The following is a 23,794-nucleotide window of genomic DNA, read 5'->3' as shown; positions in this document are numbered from 1 at the left end:
GGACCACTTGACACAAAACCCATAAATGACAATATCTTGTTAAGAAAATGTTTTCAATTCCCAATGGGATATTAGAAACAAACCCCTTCCCCTGTCTTCTCAACCTCTCCTTTTCCCCGTATCCTCATTCTCAACTCTCCCTTCTCCTCATGTTTGGGAATTGTGAGTGAGGGCTGTTTCTCCCACTCCCACTCCCATGGTCTGTGGCAAGGATTCCATCAGGGTTGGGACGGGCGGTGAGGGACAGTGGAGGAAGTAGAGTATGAGAGAAGGTAGTTGTGAGACCTCCTTCTGGTGAAAATCTCTGGAGGATATGCTGGGAAGATTCTGGATCTTAGTATTCCCAGACGCCCAGATGAGTGGCTCAACAACTTCTTTTTGGGTACCTTCACCTACTCTCAACAAAAGTTTTTACCTTTACTTGCTCACTGTGGAACTTTTAAAATATGGTTGTTCACACAAGCCAAAGCCTTTCTGGAGTTTTCTGAGGGCTTTCGTTTCCAACAATTAGGGGACAAAAAAAAGAAAAAACTCCAAAACCCCTCTCTCCTGCTCTCTTCTATTTTATTTTCACTGTTTGTGTAAGGATAGCACACAGGCGCTAATGGAGGAGGATTGTGCAGAAATGACTGCCTTGGAAGGCAGGGAACAGAGGAAGTCTCTGCAGTGGGGGATGGCCGTGGTGGGTCTGGGGGTGCAGGAGCTGTGCTTTTTCCTCCTCCAACCCAGGCCTCCACAGTCCCTACTTTTGGGGTAGTTAAGAGGAACACTACTGCTGACTAGGATCTAGGACTCACTTCTCAATAATGATGATGATAATTATGTAAGTAGCTGTCATTCTGGAGTGCTTACTATGTTTTAGACATTGCTAAGTGTCTACATGTATCTAGTTAAAGCCTTATCACACTATGATGTAAGAAATATTTTACCATTATGTGCCAATGATTTATTTAAAAAAGATTGATTTATTTGAGAGAGAGTATGCATGAGCAGGAGGGGCAAAGTGAGATGGAGAGAATCTCAAGCAGACTCCAAGCTGAGTGTGGAGCTGACGTGATGCTTGATCTCACGACCCCGAGATCACAACCGGAGCCAAAACCAAGAGTTAGACACTTAACTAAGCCACTGAGGAGCCCCTGTGCCAGTGGTTTCTAAATAACACAGGAAAACATATAAAACTATGCACTAAGTTGGAACAATACATAAGCTGTTCAAAAATTATTGGGAATAAGATACACCAAATAAAGTGGAATCAGGGGAAGGGGTTGGCTTATGGTTGCGCCGAGCTCTGGAATCACATACACCAAATAAAATCTGAAGTCCTCACCTCTCCTTCTACTCCTTCCCTCTACTCTTGTTTTTCTCCCCGCCCTGTAGCCACTCTAGTGTCCTTTCTGTGCCTAGAACACCCCAAGCTTGTAATGGGTCAAAGAGCAGACCCCAAATTTATATTTATACCCTAAACCCCAGTACCCCAGAAGGGGACTGTACTTGAAGACAGTCAAAGAGCATCTTTGCTTGGAGTCAGAATTGCAAATAGGTTTCCCCACTAAACACAGTATGGTGGTGTGACATCTCTCATAAACCCCATTTAACACCCCCTGGGCAGCAGTAGCTTATGGATATTATTAGGTGAACCATTTTTTGCCCATTATGGTGAGCACAACATATCCATATGGACACATGTACAGTAGAATATTAGAAATGGCAGAAATTCTATTTATCGTGTAAGGAAACTCAATCTTGTCAATCATTTACCAGTCAGGATAGCTGGTCTTACAATTTCCTATGGAAATATTGTATTTAAAGATAGATGACTTCCATAGTTTGTTCCTGGCATGGGTGAATAGCAGTCTGAGAGCTACCAGATGAAAGAAAGACCCAGGATAATCCATTTTATTCCTGGGAAGAAAAATGAAGCTGACTGAAAAAGGACAGACCAACTTGCTAATGTTTCAAAAAAGATCTTATTAAAAATGAATAAAATCTCATGAAAGTTCCAATGGCATTTAATTTAGGTAATATTATTCCTGCCTCACAGAAACTGAAGCACTCAGCTATGTGACATTTCACTTTTCCCACTTACTAGTGTCTAAGGATTTTTTCAGCTCCTGAAACAGGGCAGAAAACAGGAAAATTTACTCTGTTATTGTTTAAAAAAAGCAAGGGAAAAAGCAAGGGCCAAAATATCGACTATAGAAATGAAAGCACAAAATGACAATACAGACCAAACTTAAAACACACCAGGGGCACCAATTTGCTAATTAGAAATTTCCTGGGGTTACTTTTGCTTTAAAACTCTGGAATGAACCATGAGCTGCTCCTCTCCAAGACTCACAGCTCCAGGTTGACAACTGTCATTTTCCCCTTAGCAGAAAGAGGCACTTCCTTTTTTTGGTTTTCAGATGCTGGGGCAGTTTAGCGCGTGCCAGCGAATCAGGTCCATGTGAACATACAGACTGAGGAACGACTTACACTGTAATGGCACAAAATCAAACCCCAGTTTTGGACCTTGGTCTAGTGGCAAAATTTAACATTGAGGTACTGATTAAAGTAAAACCTCCCTGTTTCAAGAGGTTTATTCATCTCTTTAAAAAAGCCTATTAGTAACTGAATGAGTTTACAGTTCTGAATAGCTGTATGTATGGTCTACGGTAAACAACCTGAACAGCTGTTCTAAATGAGTTCTTTATATTCAGCTTCTAGAAACTTGTAATTACATTTGAAGCAAGACATGTGATACCAGCAGATATAAAACCATTCAGCCCCACGTGAATTCAGTGAAGGCCATCCAGCGAAATCCATGGAACACACCAGAAAATCACTGTAATTAATCATCTCTTAACGCTGAGCTGAAGAAAGCTTTCCTTAAAAACAAATAGATTTAACTTTTTTCATTAGTCTGGGCCTTTGAAATAAATTGTGATAGGGTTGCATTTTCAGCAGCAATTGATCTTCGCAGTCCTACATTTTCTATCTTGCTTGGTCATGTTAGGAAATTATACACATAAATACCGTCAGAGCCTTTCAGTTTGAAAAGTGGAGGCCTGAAGAGAAAGTTTAAAAAAAAAAAAGCATACTAGGATTTTCAACAGCTCTGAAATCAAACGTGGCCCTACTCCAAGAATTTCTCCCCATCTTGAGCTGTGGAAGCAAGAGACAGAGATGCCCAAGGAAATGGTTAGAATTTGAATCTGAACAATCTGTGAATAGACAGATCATGTTTTCAATGTACACCCCTTAACAAAAATATGGCAAATTTGAAAAAAAAATACCATTTCTAGATAGACTGGTAAAATTATTAGTAAACTGTTAGATTTTGGTCAACCTGCAAAACTTTATCCATTTTTTATTCTTCCCATCATGTTAATTATTTCAGAAAATATTTATTGGGCTTCAGTTGGTTCTATGGGTTATGGTGTAAGCATTAGGGCCCTTAAGTATTTATTTGTATTTAGAACTGTACATTCGTCTTCTAACCCTTTAGATTAGCATCAGGTCCAACCTAATTTCTCTTGGTCAATTACAATCGAAATCGATCCTCTCCTTATAAACCTGGGATACCGGCATGAGTTTGGGAGGCACACAGAGGGAAGCAAGCACGTGGGCGCAGAGGGGGCACATGGGTGGCATTGCTCTTGCAAACCCCAGTGTGTGCTGCCCACCTGGACCATGGCCACACACTAGACTATTCACTGTTCTTCAGTCATGTACCTCATTTGCTTGTTTCCGACATTTGCATATGCCCTCTCTCTTTTCTTCAATTACAGCCTTTGAGCTTCCAACCATTCTTCTAAGACCAGCTCAAATCACTTTGCTTCCTTAGAGCTTCCTTTTTTCTTTTCTTTTTTTAAAAATTAACATATAATGTATTATTTGCCGCAGGATATAGGTCTGTGACTCCTCAGTCTTAACACAATTCACAGAACTCACCATAGCCCATAACCCTCCCCAACGTCCATCACCAGCCAACCATCCCTCCCACTCCCTTCCACTCCAGTGCCTCTCAGTTTGTTTCCTGAGACCAAGAGTATCTTAAGGTTTGTCTCTCTCTCTCTGGTTTCCTCTTGTTTTATTTTTCTCTCCTTTTCCCTATGGCCCTTAAAGCTTCTTTAATTTACCTGCTTCATTCTCCTTCAGAGGCAATTGCTTCTAAATTTTTTTTTTTTTTTTTTTTTTTGTATTTTTACTTTTGGTACACATCTAGAAAAGTGTGGTAGTTTTCCCTTTGTATTCCTACTAGATCGTAAATTTTTGAAAATTACATTTTTTTTTTTGCTATCTCAGTAGCCCCTGGGGAATTGGTTTGTTGTTTTTGGAACAGAAGATTCCTGCTAAATATCTATTGATAGAGTTGGGATGAAATGGGTGAGATACTGGTGACAGATCTAGTGTATGGATTTTATCTGTACCTTTCTTTTCTCATCAGTGCCCATAAAAGGTTAAAAAACAAATGAATGTCCATATTAAGACTATGGTTACAGTCAGAGTCCTTGAATCAGAATGGAAAAAACTGAGGCTAGAAAACTTAGCTCTGTTAAATTTGTGGCACTAATTTTTCTAGTGGCAGTTTGGGAAGTCACCAACACAGACATAACGTCATTGCAAACCAGGAGGCCAAGCATAGCTGTGGGAAAGAGAGCCCATGTTCAAAGGAAATACCCCAAATAATAGAATGGAGGGTCTAGAAAATCACCACTATGAATGCCTTTTTTGTGGTCACATTTTCCCCAAGGTTGCTCTGGTATGAAAGTCCTTCTTTAAGGAGATAACATAAAAAGAAATAAGTGGTGGGGGAAAAAAAAAAGTCCACTCTTGTAATGGGCTTGTGTGTTCTTTGGCTATTTCAGTGTAATGTTTATCTAATAAATAGCATTTCAGTGTTAAACAGTAGAGCTGTGTCTGCACTCCTGTGGCAAAAGGCTGGACCTCCTTCAGGTCTTGCTATGCTCTTACTGCTGAAAAAAGTTCTGTTTTAATGAAAAGAGATACTATGTGACTGGAGACTGTACCGGTGATGGCTATTTAATATTTTCATGCTTTTGGGTAGTATGTAAGTCTTCCAACAGAATCACAAGTTCGTGTGTGTGTGTGTTTGTGTGTGTGTACGTATGTATGTATACATAAAACATGTGATTTTAGTAAAAACTGATAGTAATTCAATAAAAATCATGAAAATAATATGTGCTTCAGATATAATTTCATGTATTACTTCCTGCATAAACTGTTTAAAAGTAAAGTCATCTCAGACGTGTACTAGTACATCTCTGTGACAACCAAATGAATATTTTGATGCCAATGTTAAAGAAAAAAAAAGGAAGGAAAAAAGACAAATGTGTGGCTGTGAAGTTAAAAAATATGCTAATTACAGAAGAGAGGAAATGGAACCTGTTCAATTACCTATCTCAACCTTTAGAAAATCAACACATTTCAATAGTGTATGAGTCATTTAAAAAAATATTTATTTATTTGTCAGAGAAAGAGAGAGAGAGAGAGAGAGAGAGAGAGCACAAGCTGGGGGAGGGGCAGGCAGAGGGAGAAGCAGACTCTCCAGGTAGCCTGACAAGGGCTTGATCCCAGAACCCTGGGATCATGACCTGAGCCAAAGGCAGATTCTTACCTGACTGAGCCACCCAGGCATCCCATGAGTCATTTCTGAGAATTAACTCCAAACATGCAGTTTCTGAACATTGCTATTCCCTGGTGGAGAGCAAGGTTTTTTGAGAGTTGGACAGACTTTCGATATGGCAGAGAGAGATTTTGTGAGAGGGTAGGGCAGGTGGAAAACAGGGGCCAATTAATACGTTAGCAACTTCCTTGGCTACAGAGAGAAATATATGATATTATCTCGTCTATTTAATCTGTCTCTCTAAAATCAGAAGGAAATGTTATTGCGGTTCTAAGGCAGTGTCTCTACTCTAACAAGTATATGAATCAAGGAGTTTTAGGCTGGAAAATGGGAAAGAGAAACTGGGAATGGGATTTGGTTAAAGTGTGGTCATCATCAGTTTGAACCTCTGAGTAAACCCTTGCATCTTCATTCGTACATTCTATTAATTTAGAAAACTGTTAGGCTCCTTATAGGAGCATAGGAAGGACAGCGACATTGAAATAAACCGGTGCTGTACTTGAGGAACTTAAACTGGCCAGGTTTAAATTATGGGGACTGGTTATTCATTGTCCACAAACCCCGCAGCTAGGCTTAATTAATTAATTTCATGGGCTGAGGGCTGATTTCTTATTTTTGATCCTGTAACATCCAGGCTCCAGCACTCAGCAGTCTGTTCCGTGTACTGTTGGCTCTGTAGCAAAATTCCACTGCAGCTTCAGTATTCATTCCTATGCTCGCTGAATAACTCCTAAATCTGCTCAGTTAATACCTGCCTACTAGGATCCAGACAGTCCTGGCCACCAGGCTGAGTGAGCCAACAGTACAGTTACTTGCTCCCAGTGAGATTATATTCTTGCAGTGGAGTAAGGATGATGGTGAGGCCCCAAGTTATCAGTCCCACAGGGTACATAAGGGAAATGACTCCTTAAAGGAAAAGTCAGATGCTATATGGGAAAAAGAGGGAAGGGTGCTTTGAGGAAAGCAGAAGTGACAGATGTCTACTACAGTCTTCACCAACCACTCAACTTGACACACCCCATGTTTGTTACCTAGCAGCTGAGCACCTGACTCTGCTCTTCTCCTCTCTCCGTCCGGGCTCGGCACACTCATGGTAACATCGCTGTTGCTCTGCCACAACCCCAAGACTCCTTTTTTCCATACTCTGGTCCAGGGGACAGTCCCTAGTTCAGTGTGTACTGGACACTTGGCAGGACGTGCAAGTGAGGAGCAGGGGTCAAGGTGGCAGGTGACAGCAACAGGATGAGCGGAGATGGGAGAGTGAGGAGGCAAGGGGTCCACTGCATGTCCTCTGTCGAGGACGACTTTACAAATAGCGATGAGAAGAAGGAAATTAACTCCAGTTGGTGGCAATACTCCAGTGAAACTCTAACTTTTTTAGAGCAGGAAAGAATTATGGGAAATATTATTTATTTTATCTTACTTTTAAAAAGATTTTATTTTTGTGTGCACACAAGAGAGAGCAGAGGGAGAAGCAGACTCCCTACTGAGCAAGGAACTGGATCCCAGGACCCTGGGATCATGACCTGAGCCGAAGGCAGATGCTTAAATGGCTGAGCCACCCAGGTGCCAGGAAATATTATTTTTTAATGAATAAAAGGCAAGAATAAAGTATTATGAAGGACAGGGATAAGTAGAAAGGTCTATGGCAGTGTTTCTCAAAGTGTGGTCCCAGGACCACAGCATCATCATTACCTGGGCATTGGTGTCAAACTCTGCCCTTGTCAAAAAGCTCCAGTTTTCAGGCCGTTTGCTCTATAAGATAGATTCTACCCAACTGGTGATCCATTCTATCTTTTAAAATAAGCTTGTGACACTTATCTTTTAGCAATCTGCAAATGCTTCCTTTCTAGTCTCTTCTTTCTGTTCCTTCTTCTTTATTCTCTGTAATTTTAATTTGTAGTCCATGAGGATTACATAAACTGTCAAGGTGTAGGTCAACGAATGTGGGTAGAAACAAGAAAAAGAACAATTTTCTGTTTCTCAGTGTACATTAGCAAGGAGAAATCACTTGAATTAATCCAAACATCAGCTTGTGATCTACAAAAATAGATCAGCTATTTATCTGAGCAGACATGTAAAGGGCAAACCCTGCACAGTCTTTTCTGTAAACTATGGTACAGAGACACACAAATACTGTAAAAATCAAACATTAAAGTTTTCCCACCTGAATTAAAAATACTGTTTTAAAACTATACCCATTTTTAAACAAACAATATGCTAATTTTTTTTATCCTGGTAAATGTGCAGAGACATATTCAATGGGATATAAAAAGATAAAGCTACAGGTCAGGAACAAAGAAACAAAAGACAATGAACCCCTATGGTACTTACGTGCCAGGTCCAGTCCTAGGTGCTTGATACATATGAACCCAGTCAATCCTTCCAGTAGCCCTACAGCCTGCTCACAGGTCCGTTTTAAGGATGAGGGCGAGTCTGGGAGAGGTACTCGCTTGTCAAAAATCAGAGTCTGGATTTGGAGCCAGGCAGCAGAGCCCAGGGACCCATGCTCTTTAACCATCTCCCTTACCCTCTGTTCTTACCTAGGCCAGTCCTAGCTCAGCCAGAATTTAGTGACGGTTCTGCAGTTTAAAGCAGGTGGAGGCTAGTGGAAGAGCTGGAAGGGAAGAGCAGAGATATTGAAGGAAACACAGACGCAAGACGAGTGAGACTGGACAGTTAAACACAAAAAGACGCAAAAGAACAAGAAGTCATGAAAAGAGAAGCTACAGTCCCGGCCCTGGAGGTGTGAGAATGAGTTCAGCTGGTGAAACAATGGGAAGCAGCAAGAAGCACTAGACTGAAGACAGGCATGGAGATGCTGGTCCTAGGAGGTAGAGCCCAAGAGAGAGGGGTTTAGAAAAACGGATGTGGGTCAGGAAGGATAGAATAGAAAATAATAAGACAAAAGGTAAAGAGAAGGTCCTGTCCTTGGGCATTCGAAACACCATCATGCCCTATGGTCCTTTGCTAACGAGAATAAAAACACTTTGATAAAAAGCATGATAGCCATGTCAGGACATAGACATGAGGGCATTCATTAGTCAAATAAAACACGTTTGGACCCGGCACCAGTGCCTTTTCATTTTGTCCCTCCACTCCCCAATAACTCATGAGTGTTCACTACTTAAACATTCGAGAAAGACGGAGCAAGGCAGAATGGCATTCCCTGTCTACTTGATACATGTCCCAGCCCTGCTAGGGGGCCAACCCAGAGGAAGGCACGAGCAATGTAAAACCACTTTTAATTGCCTTCAGAGGACTATTTAAACATGCCGCTGAGCACACAGCCCAGTTCAGTGCAGTGACAGCACGTAATGCAGCAGCTGCCTTGCAGTTTGGGCTGTGGGGACCCACACCTCAGTCTCTCAGCTGCTCAGTGCAGGCATGTGGGGGCCCGGCGTGGCATTTGCCCAATAGGCTTGAGTTCCCAAATACCTTAAAAGAATCTGACTTAAGAGTCAAAGGGCTACAGCCAAAGAAAATTTAGAAATACTTTGTTCATTGGCCAAAGAGGTGAAAATTCATACTTGCCAACAGATTGCCTCCTGAATAAAATACAAATATAAGACTTTCCTTTTCAATTCTACAGCTCACATTCCAGAGTTTCCCAAATGTACCTGATGTTAACCATCACTCTGAGCGCTTATTTAAAAAAGAAAAGTGTCTGCCAAAGACATATTCTGGAGATTCAGAATCAGTAAGTCTAGGTGGGGCCGAGGAATCCTTCCCTTTCCCCCATAGGTACACACACGTACACACAAGTAATTCTTTTGGTCTGATGTGTGTGGGAGGCATTGATGTCCCCTATTTACCAGCTAAACCACGCGTTTTGCTCCAACATTTCTCACGTCTTCCTACCCTGCACTTTACATCATCTATCTACATATGCTGACTTCTAGAAACCCCAGCACTTTTTTAAGGGGGGTAGGGGGTTAGAGAGAGAGGGAGAAAGAGAATCTTAAGCAGGATCCATGCCCAGCATGGAGCCCAACACAAGTCTCAATTTCACAACCCTGAGATCATGACCTGAGCTGAAATCAAGAGTCAGGCACTTGACTGAGTCACCCAGGTGTCGTGATCCCCCAACTTTAAAAATATTTTAAGTTTTAAAATTTTAATTCCAGTGTAATTGATGTACAGTGTTCTATTAATTTCAGGTGTACAATATAGTAATCCAACAATTCTGTACAGTACTCAGCACTCATCATGGTAAGTGTCCTCTTAATCAACCCTTCATCTAGTTTACCCATCCCCCCACACAACTCCCCTCTCTAAAAGTCTGTTTCTTGGTTTGTTTCTTTTTTTCCCCTTTGTTCATTTGTTTTCTTAAATCCTACGAGAAGGAAGTCGTATGGTATGTTTTCCTCTGACAAACATTTCATATAATACTCTCTAGCTCCATCCATGTCATTATAAATAGTAAGATTTCCCTTTTTAATGGCAGAATGATATTCCATTATCTATCTATCCATCTACCTATACATCACATCTTTCTTTCTTTTTTTTTTTTTTAAAGTAGGCTCCACACTTAGTGTGGAGCCCCACTTAGGGATGGAACTCATGACAGTGAGATCGAGACCTGAGCTGAGACTGAGAGTCAGGCCCTAAACAGACTGAGCCATCGAGGCACCCCTATACCACATCTTCTTCATCCATTCACCAATAGACACATACTTGGGCTGCTTCCATAATTAGCTATTGTAAATAATGCTGCAAGTAACACAGGGGTCAATATATCCTTTTGAATTAGTGTTTTTGTATTCTTTGGGTAAATACCCAGTAGTGTGATGGCTGGATCACAGGTTAGTTCTATTTTTGTTTTTTTGAGAAACCTCCATACTGTTTCCACAGTATGGAATGCACCAGTTTGCATTCCCACCAAGAGTGCGTGAGGGTTCCTTTTTCTCCACATCCTCGCCAACACCTGGTCCTTCTTGTGTTTTTCATTTTAGCCATTCTGACAGGTGTGAGGTGATACCTCACTGCGGTTTTGATTTGCATTTCCTGATGATGAGTGATGTCGAGCATCTTTTCATGTGTCTGTTGGCCATCTGGATGTCTTCTTTGGAGAAGTATCTGTTCATGTCTTCTGACCATTTCTAAATTGAATTATTTGTCTTTTGGGGGGGGGTGTTGAGTTGTAGAAGCTGTTTCTATATTTTGGATACCAACCCTTCTTCAGATATGTCATTTTCAAATATCTTCTCCCATTCAGTAGGTTATCTTTTAATTTTATTTCCTTTACTGTGCAGAAGATTTTATTTTTATATAGTCCCAACAGTTGATTTTTGCTTTTGTTTCCCTTGCCTCAGGAGACATATCTAGAAAGATGCTGTTATGGCCAATGTCCTACTGCCTTTGCTTTCTTCATGGATTTTTATGATTTCAAGTCTCACATTTGGGTCCTTAATCCATTTTGAGTTTAGTTTTGTATCTGGTGTAAGAAAATGGATCCATTTTGTTCTTTTGCATGTGGCTGCCCAATTTTCCCAGTACAATTTCTTGAAGAGACTGTCTTCCCCATTGCATATTCTTGCCTCCTTTTTTGAAGATTAATTAACCATATAATTGTGGGTTTATTTCTAGGTTTTCTATTCTGTTTCATCAATCTATGTCTCTATTTTTGTCACTACTATACTGTTTTGATCACTACAGCATTGTGATATAACTTGAAGTCCAGAATTATGATGCTTCCAGTTTTGTTCTTCTTTTTCGAGATTGCTTTGGCTATTCAGGGTCTTTTGTGGTTTCATACAATTCTTAGGATTGTTTGTTCTAGTTCTGTGAAAAATTCTGTTGGTGTTTTGATAGGGATTGCCTTAAATCTGTAGATTGTTTTTGGATAGTATGGACATCTTAACAATATTTCCTCTTTCAATCCATGAGCATGGAATGTCTTTCCATTTGTTTGTGTTTTCAATTTCTTTCTTCAGTGTTTTGTAATTTTCAGGGTACAGGACTTTTCTTTGGTTAAGTTTATTCTTTTTGGTACAATTATAAATGGAATAATTTTTTTTCTGTTGCTTCATTATTAGTTGAATAGAAATGCAATGGATTTCTGTACATTGATTTTGTATCCTGCAACCTTACTGAATTCATTTATCAGTTCTAGTAGTTTTTTGGTGGAGTCTTTCAGGTTTTCTATATATAGTATCATGTCACCATTCAGCAAATGGTGAAAGTTATACTTCTCCCATACCAATTTGGATGTCTTTTATTTCTTTTTGTTGTCTGATTGCTGTGGCTAGGATTTGCAGTACTATGTTGTATAGAAGTGGGGAAAGGGAACATCCCTGGCTTGTTCCTGACCATAGAAGAAAAGCTCTTAATTTTTTCCCATTGAGGATGATGTTAGCTGTGGGTTTTTCATATAAGGCTTTTATTATGTTGAGTGTGTTCCTTCTAAACCTAGTTTGGGGAAAATTTTTATTATGAATTGGTGTTGTACTTTGTCAAGTGCTTTTTCTGCACCTATTGAAACGTCATATGGTTCTTATCCTTTCTCCTATTGATGTGATGTATCATATTGATATGCACATACTGAAATACATTGCAACATAGGAATAAACCCCACTTGATTGTGGTGAATGGTTTTTTAAGTGTATTGTTGGATCTGGTTTGCTAATATTTTGTTGAGGATTTTTTGCATCTATGTTCATGAGAGATACTGTCCTGTAGTTCTTTTTTTGTTGGTGTCTTGATCTGGTGTCTTGCTGGCCTCCTAGAATGAATTTGGAAGTTTTCCTTTCTTTTCTATTTTATAGGAAAATTTGAGAGTTAAGTATTAACTCTTCCTTCAATGTTTTTAATTCCCCAACTTTTACCCGCCAATACCCTCTCCTCTTGTTGAAATCCTAGCCATTTTTTAATGAGTGTGATTTCTTGACCTCCCCAGTTGAAAATGATCTTTTCCTTCCTGCTCTCATACACACCTGGGTTTATGCTTATCTCCTGGCACTGCTTATATTCTACCTTGGATTATGGATAGTGTACTCATTGCAACCTTTTTGCTAGACCACAAGTTTGCTGAAGGTACTAGCCATGTCTTCAAATAGCCCCACAGACAGGAAATGTCTGGCACTGGGTTTGGGACATTGTTTCTCTCTGCAAGTATTCTCACCCTTTCTTTTTCTTTTTGGACCCTTTCTGTACATAGCAACATGTTTTGCATATAGTATTACCAAGTCTATGTTAAATGAATAACTGGCATAGGAACTTTTGGAGGCTTTTTAAAATTTGTATTACTTTTTGATCTAGATAGAACTGAGAAAAAAGTACCTGGAGGCATTTAGCATGCAGAATGGAAGGTTTTTATCTTTCTCTACAGGCAGCTCATAAATCACAATGCAAGAGTCTTGGCTGTTTAGTTTTGGGAATTTTAAAGAAAAAAACAAACATTTAACTCAGTATATAAGATGTAACAAAACTTTCCAGAGAACTAAGGAAGGATACAAAACAAATGGGGGAAAGTTCTCCTAGCCTCATCAACCCTTTTCTTTCAAAAGAAATGTAATGCCAAACATCTTCTGATATAGTTCCACATCTTCCAATTTCTTCATACCCCCCCCCTTTTTTAAGATTTCATTTATTTATTTGACACAGAGAGGGAGATCACAAGTAGACAGAGAGGCAAGCAGAGATGGTGGAGGGAAGCAGACTCCCTGCTGAGCAGAGAGCCTGATGCGGGGCCCATCCCAGAACTCTGGGACCATGACCTGGGTGAAGGCAGAGGCTCAATCCACTGAGCCACCCAGGTGCCCCTCCTTTGTTTTTTTAAAGGTTTGAGAGAGAGAGAGAGAGAGAGAGAGAGAATGAGCAGAGTAGGGGGGGTCAGAGGGAGGGGAGAGAGAGTTTTAAGCCAACTCAGCACTGAGCATAGAGCCTGCCTGATGCAGGGCTCAATCTCACAGTCCTGAGATCATGACCTGAGCTGAAATGAAGAGCCAGAAGTTTAACCAACTATGGTACTCAGGTGCCCCCAATTTCTTCACATTTTCTATTTGATTCCATTTAATACAATCTTTAGATCAACACAGCTTTACTTCCAAACAAAAATTCCAAGGAGATTAATATCTTTCATCATTTTTTACAGTGATATCCTTTAGTGGAAATTTCAGTCTATGTGCCAATCATTACTACAAGTCCCAACTGCCATACAGGAGATTGTTTGGCTGTTTTAGGTGACGCACAGATCTTGTGAATCTTTATAGCCCTCTTGCTCACTCTCCAGTTCCTTGAGTTTCAACTAAGCTTCCTTCAATTCCATCTTGATGTGTAACCCTAGCTTCATGAGGTTCCTCCTGTAAAATATCAACTTAATTGGATAAAGATCACTCATATGTATATTATTCTTATAAACATCCCTTATCTGACTGGTTGCAATTTCTTTAGGAATCAGGGAAGATTCTACCTGGGAAAGAAAGCTCTCCCAGATAGACTTGGAGATTGTGTTCTGGTATTATAATATAAAAGTACAATACAGTCACATTCTGATGTGGACTATGAAGCTATGACCACAGGATAACAAGCATAAATTCACATAAAAAAATACAAAAAACAAAAAACAACACTTTAAAAGCCCACTCAATTATCCAAATATTTCTTAACATCCAGATGTTTGGCATTACAAAAACAAAACATCTGGACAGCAACGAAAAGTTTTTAGTTATCACCAGGCTATTAAGACTGTATAAGAGTCTTAAAGACAGTATCAATTTTTTCTGATAATCGCCTCTATAGTCAAGGTAATCAAGGTCAGAAACATTTTAAATGTGAATTGTTCCCTGCTTTTAAAAAGTGCTCAGTGTTGTTGGCTCTAACATTGCATGAATGCATAGCTTGTACATTTCTTCTGAATGCACTGCATTCCGATCTTCTAAGTGAGGACTTTAAATAGCAGCTTATCACTATGTCAAAATTCCTTAATGCTTTTACATCAGAAAGAAGGCATATATGGAAAATAAGAAACTGAACAGCTCTAGACCATCACAATGCTATGTATGTGGTAAGCGGGACACAGAGCGACCTCTAAGAATTATAATGGGTTAACTACACAAGGCAGCTGGTACATTTATCTTTTAAAACTTCTTGAGGAATTGGTTAAACAAAAAGATTCTTTTGGAATTAGTTCTAATGTCTTTCTGTTGCATAATGTCAGATGTGAAAACCTTCCATGCTTATGCCTTATGGCATTATATAAAAAATAGCATTTCTTAGTGCAACTTGATCACCAGGTAGTGTTACTGAAGGTAGAGACAGGTGACAAGTAACTGTAATTGGTGGCTATGCAGTTTTAATAACAACAAAAAAGGCAACCTAGTGAACTCTCTTTAGTTAGCAATCAGGCTCCTTTCATTCTTTTGAATTATAAATGTAAAGAGAAGAAAAGAGGGAAAGACCCACAGATATTTTACTTCAGTTCAGTTCAACAGAATGTTGGAATGTGTGTCAGACTTGACCATGATTAAACCTGGCATGTAATTATAGCACAACATCCTGCAGGATCTTGAAGCAATCATTTTAATTTTTCATTCCTACTTGGTGACTAAAAATTACCATTTCAAATTTCAATGAGTAATCCACACCAATCTGAGATATTTAAGAATTCACAGAGACCTAAAGATAGAATGCAATCTACACAAGTGTTCAGGTAGGGCTGTATGTGGTCCTTGGAAAAGGATGCTGCAAGGTTAGTACTACTTTTTTTCAGAACGATGCATCATGGTAAATACAAAATGTCTATACTGGTTACCACTCCTCAGTTAGATCTGTATGACTGAAATAGCCCCTGGAGGTGGCTATTTGAACCCCGAGGTTCAATATTCTGTGTTGGGACAAAATAATTCTTTTTTTTTTTTTTTAAGATTTTATTTATTTATTTGACAGACAGAGATCACAAGTAGGCAGAGAGGCAGGCAGAGATAGAGGAGGAAGCAGGCTCCCTGCTCTGGGATCATGGCCTGAGCCGAAGGCAGAGGTTTGAACCCACTGAGCCACCCAGGCGCCCCCAAAATCATTCTTTTAATGTCTAACATATGCAAGTCATGAGAGCTCAGACTTTCTCTTTCACCAGACCGTAAGCTCTCTAAGGGCAGCAGTCTTATTTTCATGGTTTGCCGCTGGTCTCCTCCATGCCTAAATTAGTACCTGGCACATAGTAGGTGCTCACTAAGTATTTATTAAATGAATGGATGAATTTAATCATTGAACAAACATTTCTTGAGAGTCTGCTTCTTTGTAAGATGCTGCTAGATATCCAGGGACTGAATGAACACTCCCAGATCCATGATGGACAAATCTAAATCGAATAATAAGCCAGTGAAGTTTAAATATTACAGGAGTGATGCCTGAATATAGGCTGCTTGGACCCTGGGCTTCAGGGGAAGGAGAGAGCATGCCCAATGAGGGTGACTACAAATCCCATCTACCGTTGGTTCTCCAGAAAATCGGTGAAAAAACAGGGGAGGGGTAAGGAGAGAATGACCACCTCACCCTGGTTGTTTTCAGGAAACAGAAAGGTGAAAGCCACCTGGGAGGAATGGGGAGTAATTTCAGGGAAGCTGGCTGTGTCCAGACATTTTGGGAGAGAGAAAAGGGACTAGCAAGACTGCACTCAACCATGCGAGCAGTCATTTTATGATCCATTTTTAACTGTTGTAGGAGCTCTAAACTTCTGATTTCTGGGAGGAGCTGTAAAGCAGAAATGCGAAATACCCTGAGAGAGGCTATTCTGGAAATACCGGTCATCAGACCAAAAGGAAAAAATAGATGTTCTCATAAGGGTTCCAGTCCAGTTTTTCCAGGCTCCAGAGACAGGTTAGCCTGAGCAATGAAACTTTTGGGTGGTCATCCAAGACAAGCCAGAAAGCCTTTTGAGGTTCTTCAATTGCTACCTATCATTCACCATAATTCTTATAATTGTAGGTTTGTCTGATAGGATCCTTGATCCATTATGTTCTTTACACATACATCAATTTTTCTATTTTATAATTGTGCTAAGAGTGATTTCAAGTTGCGATATCATAGAATTTAAATCAGAAAAATAAATTAAAAATTTTTAACAAAAACTGCCTCTGAAATGTGTATACAGCCTCTATACAACTACCTCTGATTCATTTCAGTGGGTTTAACACAGTGGGATGTACTAACATTTAAGTAAAGTGTGGCTTTTTCTGTGATTAGTGAAAAGCTTTTCCCGTGACTTGCTTAACCCCTCACTGTGTGCAACAGTGGATGGATTCCATTAGAGGGTTGGTTGGATGCTGTCTAATCCAAGTCCCCAGCAATGCAGGCTTGCAGGAATTGTTTTGGGCACTCAGACCAATCAGAAGGAGAGGTGACCAACAGCAGATATGCTACTACAGTACAGTCACATTTTATTTGGTTCCATTTTCACGATGCCATGTGGTGGACAAGGACCCAGGCCTGGTTTCTGCCGCTTACTCAAAATGCACCAAGTGTTATGCTGCAGACTCTTCGGGCTTAGACAGAAAGCATACTGGCCTCTAGTTCCTTCTGTGCAGTTCACTTTGGTTTCTGGTTGATTCCATAGACCCAGGCCGCACTCTCACCTAAGCTCTATCTAAGCCACACCCACTTGCAGCTCACTTTTGTGTAGAAACACTCAAAGTGCTTGCTTTTCCTTGGGCTGAATTCTCACAGCAGTGAGTAGGAATAAGCTCTGAGTAAGACAAATGATCAATGTCTGCTTCTTTGAAGAAAGATTACTCTTTGGGTTTGCTTTTAGAGGAACGAGTTTGGAGGTACCAGAAGAGCCATTTCTAGAGCATCACTTATTCTGGAGTAAAAGAAAATGGTTTCACCATTTCTTAAAATAATTTTTATTCTATTTGATACATGTATCATAGGACCTGGCCATCCCACTCTTAGATATTTACTCAAGATAAAAGAAAACCTACCTTCACACAGAGCTGTGTGCATGTCTAATCATAATCACCAAAAATGGGAGAAAATCTAAATGCCCTTCAAATGAGTGAATGGATAAATCTCCAACCAATGGAATACTACTTAGCAATAAAAAGGAACTATTGGTACAGGCCACAGCACCGATGAATCTAAAAAAATATATATGTATACATATTTAAGATTTTTTTTTTAAGGTTTTATTTATTTACCCGACAGGCAGAGATCACAAGTAGGCCGAGAGGTAGGCAGAGAGAGGAGGAAGCAGGCTCCCCAATGAGCAGAGAGCCCAATGCGGGGCTTGATCCCAGGACCTGAGCCGAAGGCAAAGTCCCAACCCACTGAGCCACCCAGGTGCCCCTAGCACGGATGAATCTAAACGGAATTATGCAGAATAGAAACCAGTCTCAAATTGGGCACCTGGGTGACTCAGTTGGTTAAGTGACTGCCTTCTGCTCAGGTCATGATCCCGGAGTCCCGGGATCGAGTCCCATACTGGGCTTCCAGCTCCATGGGGAGTCTGTGTGTCCCTCTTACCTTCTCCCCTCTCATGCACTCTCTCTCTCACATAAATAAATAAAATCTTTTTTAAAAAGTTACATATCATACTATTCCACTTATAGGACCTTTTCCAAATATGTATACATGTAACAACAACAGAGAATAGATCATTATTTGCCAGAGGTTAGAGCGAGAGGAGAGGACTGAGTGATGGAACTATTTGGCCTTCTGATTGTAATGTTGATTACACAGATCCATACAAGGGTTAGAACGCATAGAATAGACACCAAAAAATGCAATTTTACTGTTTGGAATTTAAATACACAAGTTCGTGCACACACACACAAACACACACACACACACACAGAGCAGCCCAAGGAGGGGACTTGGACTACAAGGGTTAATGGATTGAATAAGGCCTACAAGTTCTCTAGCGGCTCCTGGAACCAGGTTAATGGGTGAGCCACCATTCTTCTGGATATAGACAGCAGCCATGCACTGTGACTACTAAATTTTAAGGGGGTCCAATGACTTTCCACTCACCACCCCTTATCCTGCCATAAATCTTGAAATTGTTAGCATCAGAGCATTCACCGAGGCTTAAAACAGTTCCTCTTAATTATGGTATTCCAATATAAGTAGGTTAACTACATAGAGAATTCATTAATACTTTAGCAAGAAAGAGGTTTTTTGGATGAAGCAGATTCAGAGAATTTTGGGCAAAGAGCACAGAAGACTGCTCTTTTTGTAGAAAGGAGAAGGCTGGAACAAGGGAGGCTCTCAAATGAGGGAGACCTAAGAAAATCAGCAGAGGCCACAAAGGCCACTGCCACCAGTGAGGACAGTTCCCTAAAAGGGGGTAAGGCAGCCATGTCAACACAACCCATTTTCTATAAACATGAAGACCAGATCTGTGTCAGTCAATATTAAAATTAGCCCCAGCTAATAGGTCAAGAAACTAGCTCCCGGAAGCAGTGTTAACTCCAGAAAGGACTTTCATGCACTTACAGAGGACTTGTTTATAAGTGCTGGAGAGAAGATTCTGCCCATTTGTCCCTCTAGGACAGCCCAGAGACTCTTACTCCCTGCTCCTATTCTTACCCCTATGGCCCACACTCGGTGATTATGAAATGACTGAATTAACTCCCTCCAGGGGCTTCAGTGACTTCCTATCCACTTATAGTAAAACCTACACTGTGTCCCATGGTCTTTGAGGATCTACATGGCCAGAACACTGATCCCACACACCTCATCTTGCAGTTTTAACTCCAGTGTCACCTCCTCAGAAAGACCTTTCTGACTTTCCATCAAATGTGAGCCTACACACAGCAAGGCATGCTTACGCAACCTCTGGTTTTCTTCATTATATTTGCCATTGAAATTATTTACCTTTTTGTTTAGTGTGTGCTTTAGATGTCCACTGATTCTGGAATGAGATGCATGCACTGAATTCCAGCATCAACACTTCCTATGATAACGTTGGAAAAGTGATAGCGTCTCTGTGCCTCAATTTTTCATTTGTCAGATGGTGATTATTGAGAACACCTAGCTTATGTGTTATGGTTTCAATTGAGTGATTTAACATATGTGAACTATTTAGTGTCTGGTGGTTATAAGTGCTGCATAAGTGTTTACTCAGATTACTAATACAAGAGCTCTAAGCTTTCCAGGCAGAGTAGCTCATGCCCTGTTGGTCACTGGGCAGACATATGTCCCTAGCTTCACTGTTCTGGACCTTTCTTCAAAGTCTAATATGGAGGAGAAGAGAGGGTCAGCTCCTCTGGAAAGTTCAGGAGCTAAGATCATGCATATCAGGGGTTTCTGAGGGAGTATATAGACTTCCACATGGAGAAAGCATGCTTGATAATAAAGGCAAGACTAAGGCAGAAGGAGAGAAGATTGAGAATTCTATTAACTGAATCCCTGATTCTAACTGTGCTAGAGGCCAAACACCTATTGGAGGGTTTTAAGTTATATGAGCCAATTAAGACTTTTTTTTTTTTTTTTTTTTTGGTGCTAAAACTGGATGGATAAATTGGGTTTCTCTCTTTTGTAGTTCAAAAAAAAAAAAAAAGTCAAGAAGGACATAAAAGGCATTGTTTTAGACTATTGGTTCTTTTGGTCATCACCCTGCCCCCACTCTCAAGTGCATGGGTGGAGGCACTTGGTTTGGTCAATTGGCCAATTCCTTCTTCTTGGCTACTGAATTGTTTTGGGAGCATAATCCAGGTCAGAGAGACTTGGCGCAGGGATTTTTATAGAAACTATTGGAAATATGAAGCTGGTTTTTCTCTGGAATGGCAATGCTGGAGGATGCCAGCCTGGAGCTGTTTGGGCCCTTTCGTGAAAAGGGCCCTTCTGAAAGCAAAGCCCATAGAGAAAATGTGAACACAGAGAGATCAAGGCTGATGACATCAAGGTTCAGAACAGCTGAGGTTAAGAGGTTCAGGAAGCTTAAAAAACACATTAAAGAGAATTGTTAATCAGCTACAGAGCACATATGTTTAGAATCTCACCAAATCATGGTCAACTTAAGCAAACTTTTCCAGTTGGCTTTGTGTTCTGAACGATTTTAGATGCCCTGTTAGCCAAAATAGAAGTTATTTTTGCTGTTTGCTTCATTATATAGAAGGATTAAGAAAATTAAGAAAATTATGAAAGATTCAGAATTTCAGAGCTGAGAGGGACCTTAGAGTTTCTTTACACTGTCGGTTTTCCCAGCTCTGGGCCATATAGTTTTTACAAGGGGTCCCTAAATCCATAGGTCACAAACTTTTCCCTGTAAGTGAAAGAAAGCACGTATCTGACACACACATACATGAATGATCAATTTTCAAGTGCACAGGGCTGCTACTTTAAGGAACTTTGTTAAAATTAATTTAAAACCTGAACTGAAAGCATACTAGCTATTTATCATTATATTTTCTTAGTAGTTAGTGAAAATACTACCAACCTTGGGTAGGAGGTAAGGTCTGAAAACTTTTCTGAGGTTAAAAAATTTCACGGAACTGGAAAGATTTTAGAACACTTATCCGAACCAAAAATGTTGATTTGTATTCATTGAAGAGACTAAGCTTATGTGAGGTATCGGATATTTATGGTGCTCTCTGACCGTACTTTTGCCACCGTGTGCGGCTACTGAAATGTGCTGCCTAGGTGACAATGGCATCCAAGTGGTAAATGGAGACATGAAGCCTTTTACTGACCATTCTACTTCCCCACCCATAGTCATACCTTTGCTTGTCAGGTCCTGTTGTATGCTTTCCATCAGCTTTAAAAATAAAACTGCCAGGGGGCGCCTGGGTGGCTCAGTGGGTTAAGCCTCTGCCTTCCGCTCAGGTCATGATCTCGGGGTGCTGGGGTCAAGTCCCGCATGGTGCTCTCTGCTTGGCTCCTTTCTCTCTGCCTGCCTGCCTCTCTGCCAACTTGTGATCTCTATCAAATAAATAAATAAAATCTTTAAAAATATCTATTAAAAAAAACCCTACTAGTCATTTTCCCAGAAACAATGTGCTTATTCAGAAACAGAGGAGAAATACAACCTGGGACACAGACAACTCTGCTAAAGGAGGGAGGAGAATGCAGTTTTACAGAGGAAAGGGGGATGCTGGGAAAGCTGTTACAAACAAGAAGCCCATTGGAGTAAATGAGGAGCTGAAAGTATAGTGGCTTTTCATTGGCTGGGTTGTGACACTCTCTCTCATTGGCTGGGCTGTTGCCAAGGTGGGAGCAAAGCTTTTCTTCCTCCTGCTCTAGTCCTAAAGTCCAATCCATGGTCCTGTCTTTCCCTGTTGGATTTGTGGTTGACAACCAGAACTCCCCTGCCTCACCTTGTGATGTCATTCCCTTGATTCATTTTCCCGCTTCCCCCACTACTTGGTATCCGCCTCCCTCTTGCTCTGGGCACTTATGTGGCACATATTTCTTGCAGTGTTTTGGAAAGGCTCTGATTGCTCTTAAAATCAAGAGAGGGTCTTGGCCTGTGATTATCTCTGTCTGTAATGCTCTCCCACCCCCTTCCTCTCCTTTAGGGAAGACCTCCTTTTAACTCTTTCCTCACCACTCAGCTCCAGAATCACCTCTTCAGAGGAAGGCTTCCGAGTCAGGGAAACATATCCGCTCTGACCCAGTTGCTGCCTTCCTTCGAAGCACCTCTCTCAGTGTGTAGCTCTGCTCTGGTGCTGCAGTCTGACCCTGTCTGCTTGCTCCCCCGGGGGTGCACATGTGCTGAGGCCAGGGACGGGATCTGTTTGAGCATCTTCATCATCCCAGTGCCCGGCGCCTAACCGAGTTCGTTGCACAAATGATGCAGGCTGCTCTGGTGTCTTCATTTGCTGCTATCTCTGCTCCTCTACCCCCATATGCCATTTAAAAAAAAAATTAAATTTTTTTTTAACATTCTTTTGCTTGATTTCTACTCTCTCTTTCCTTGTTACCAGGCTTGGAACTCTTCAAGGGCAGAAACTGTGTTGCATTTATCTTTTTATCACCCATGTATGCATCTATTTTTGTCCAAAATGTGAATAGAAAGCACACCTGCAAGACTGTGACATAACCAGAAAACTATGTCCTATATACAGCCTTGTTCTAAAAATAGCCCAGCACATGCTCTGGTATAATCTGACTCAGATGCTTCCTATGGTAGCATTTCAGGAATAGGCCTGTCTTTATATACTAGTTAAAACCCAGGAATTGAATTCGTACATTTAAGCAACTGGTAAGATAAGACGACTCCATTACTCCTGGGTTTAACAAGAAGCAAAGCCTCCTTAAACCAGGTGCATTCTGTTGCTTCACAAAGACTCTCTTCTCTACTTAACCTTGAGTGAAAGCTAAAGGAATGAAGGACATGTGGCCTGAAAGACCACCCAAGAATAATGCCGCCTTCACCACAATGCATAAGCATAAACTTTTGGAGTTACACACCCTGCCTTTGAACCCTAGCTTTGCTACCAACTAGCCGTGTGCCCTTAGCGAGCTACCATATCCTTCACTGCTTTATTTCCTTCCTGGCTAAGTGCAGAGAGAAGAATACCTACCCCAAAGGACTGTAGGGAACCTAGTTAAAACTACGCAGGTAAAACACTTGCCCAAGGCCAGACGGAAGGTTCAAGATCATAACCACTGCTTTGCTTCCTTCCTGGGGAGGAGGGAGGGTGGGTGGAGCTGATAGAGCCTGAGTGGGAGGAACATCCTAGATTGGGGAAACTCTGCCTCTTTTTCTGCAGACAGGGTGGTAAATTGGAAAGGATTAAAAAAGATCCTGGGGGAATAGAGAACAACTCTGTCCCAAGCTGTTATTAACCATTTGCTTTTTTGGGGGGTGAGAGTGGGGGAGGTGGGGGTGTTTGAATATGGTAGCTTAAAGATAAAGATTGGACAACGACTGGCATTTGGGTACAGCAGTAAGATTGTCTAATAAGAATAAAGTCTCAGGGTGCCTGGGTGGCTCAGTGGGTTAAGCCTCTGCCTTCGGCTCAGGTCATGATCTCGGGGTCCTGGGATTGAGCCCCACATCGGGCTCTCTGCTCAGCAGGGAGCCTGCTTCCCTTCCTCTCTCTCTGCCTGCCTCTCTATCTACCTGTGATCTCTGTCTGTCAAATAAATAAAAATAAAATCTTTAAAAAAAAAAAAGAAGAAAGTCTCAAGAGACCTTAGGGGAAGAAGACAGAACAGATCCATTTAAACTGTAGTTTGCGGGACGCCTGGGTGGCTCAGTTGGTTGGACGACTGCCTTCG

The sequence above is a fragment of the Mustela lutreola genome, chromosome 8 (genome assembly GCF_030435805.1).
Source record: "Mustela lutreola isolate mMusLut2 chromosome 8, mMusLut2.pri, whole genome shotgun sequence".
In the NCBI taxonomy this organism is placed as follows: domain Eukaryota; kingdom Metazoa; phylum Chordata; class Mammalia; order Carnivora; family Mustelidae; genus Mustela; species Mustela lutreola.
The sequence above is the reverse complement of the archived record's forward strand: the minus strand, read 5'-3'. Positions refer to the sequence as shown.